This window comes from Schistocerca americana, chromosome 11 (genome assembly GCF_021461395.2).
Source record: "Schistocerca americana isolate TAMUIC-IGC-003095 chromosome 11, iqSchAmer2.1, whole genome shotgun sequence".
NCBI classification, from domain to species: Eukaryota; Metazoa; Arthropoda; class Insecta; order Orthoptera; family Acrididae; genus Schistocerca; species Schistocerca americana.
This window is the reverse complement of record NC_060129.1, coordinates 204,962,198-204,964,160: the sequence shown is the minus strand read 5'-3', so window position 1 is coordinate 204,964,160 and position 1,963 is coordinate 204,962,198. Positions and strand designations below refer to the sequence as shown.

At 36.6% G+C, this 1,963-nt stretch overlaps 1 long non-coding RNA gene across 1 annotated transcript; it reads right to left on the bottom strand.

Moving 5' to 3' along the window:
- Window positions 1-247: 247 nt before the first annotated feature.
- Window positions 248-1,117, bottom strand: LOC124554189. Its single transcript, XR_006968281.1, has 3 exons — window positions 980-1,117; window positions 730-840; window positions 248-622 (listed from the first exon to the last, which is right to left on the bottom strand). It is a non-coding gene; the product is annotated as an uncharacterized LOC124554189 (long non-coding RNA).
- Window positions 1,118-1,963: the final 846 nt, after the last annotated feature.

Here is a 1,963-nt window from a genome sequence, read left to right as displayed (position 1 = left end):
ATCCACCACATATTCTAGTCAGAGTAGCAGGGCTAGACATAGTTATTATACCACTGCTTCTTGAAAACTTGTAACACTGAGGAGAAATAGAATGAACTAATGACCACAAAACTAAAATATCCCACGAATATCTTGCAATTTTCTTCTTGCATTTTAGCAATGGAATCTGTTCTTCCATAACGTTTATAATTTCATGTGTATCTGGCAAGTTTTCAGATAAATTATTCAAAATAGTGGTTATGAAATCAATACTCTCATTAGGTTCCTGATCTTCTCTGTTGCTAAATTTTAACTCGACAATATTAAGAATATTAGCTAACTGTGTTTTGGTACTTACGGTTACTAGAAACTTTATGTTCCCTATTTGACCAAGCTGTTAATCATTGACATGGACAGTGAAAGTGAGATTTGCGTTAATTGTAACATACCACAGAACTCTCAAAAATGGCATTTCACTAATTAAAGGAAAATACACACCATTCAACTTTTTGACACAGGTCCACTCATTCAAATGACTACTATTAATTTTATCACATAATATCTTCAACGAAAAGAAAGATATTGCCTTCTTATGGTGTAGATAAATAATCAGGACATGCTGGCAATAGTGCTGGTATTGCACCTATAAACAAATATTAATTCTCAGTACCTTACCATATAAACCAGAAGTGTAAGAGATTCATCCAATAATTATATAACCTAACTTAAGTCCGTAAACGATCAACTTACCTTTCCTTAAACGTGGACGATCAAGAGGCGTGTAATTAATCTTCCAGTCTTAGCATCATATGACGATGTACTTCTTTCTATTTCGTGTGCATGGAAATGCAGCTCACAAATCTGTTAAAAATAATGGATTACGTTACGTTAATATGAGAAAAGTTTGGCCTATGTATACAGGTTATGTTTATAAATTACAATTAACACTCAGACTAAACAGAACCATTTCATAGGTTTATTTACTAAAGCTGCTACTTACCACAGAGTGATCTGAAGGGATGAAATTATCACGGTGAACTGCTCTTATCCATTCTCTCCATGCATCTTCATCACGAGGGAAATGGAATGCACTGACTCTTTCCCGAGCAGTATAATTGCCTCTACAAGCAGGCATAAAGTCTTCTTTTTTCCTTTACTGCATTTCGATCTCCCCCCCCCCCCCCCCCCCCCGTACGCTGCTCTGCAGCCTACAGACGTTAAAAACGTAAGAAGAAAAGAAACAAGAAAAACAGGTGATAAAATGGTGCTTAAATTGTAAAACGGTGGAAAATTGTGGAAAGTAGGCATACAGCATCTACGTGGCATGTTTATATGTTGAAGTACTATGAACACTTTTACACTAACATTTCAATTCACAATCATATAACGGCTACACATGCGAATCAACCACGACAGCACATGTTGCCTTGTGTTTGTTATGACCCGAGTACTTACATCACGAGCGACTCCAAAGACAGTGTAGCGGCCTTGTTCCTAGATGGCCATGCTAAAAGCAAAGCCATATCTTCTGTAACAGCGTCTTGAGCTGACATCTGTTGGCGACACCGAGCAACACTGCAGTATTCAAGCGCTGCTTATTTTACTTCGCATTGACAAGTTTAGCAGGAAAATATTGGAAGTAACATACATTATCGCAGGAATATCATTTAGTTATTTTTAATTTTCTAACAGAATTGCAATAAGTGGCCACATCTTTTGATTATATGTAAATGATATACTTCATACCCATAAAGTTTTGTGGTAAGGTGCTCGTTAGATATGGTAACAAAAACAAAACGTGTTAGCTGCGTTCAGCATCAGCGATGATCGTAATTAATAATTTTTGGAGGGCTCGGATACATTAATTCGTGCCTCAGAATTGTTCATTACAAATAATTTCGCCATGTGATTGAGTGATTGCGGGTGAAGTATACAGCGTGGAGAGATGTACTCATAATTTTCCGTATTTTCTACTACAGCTAGG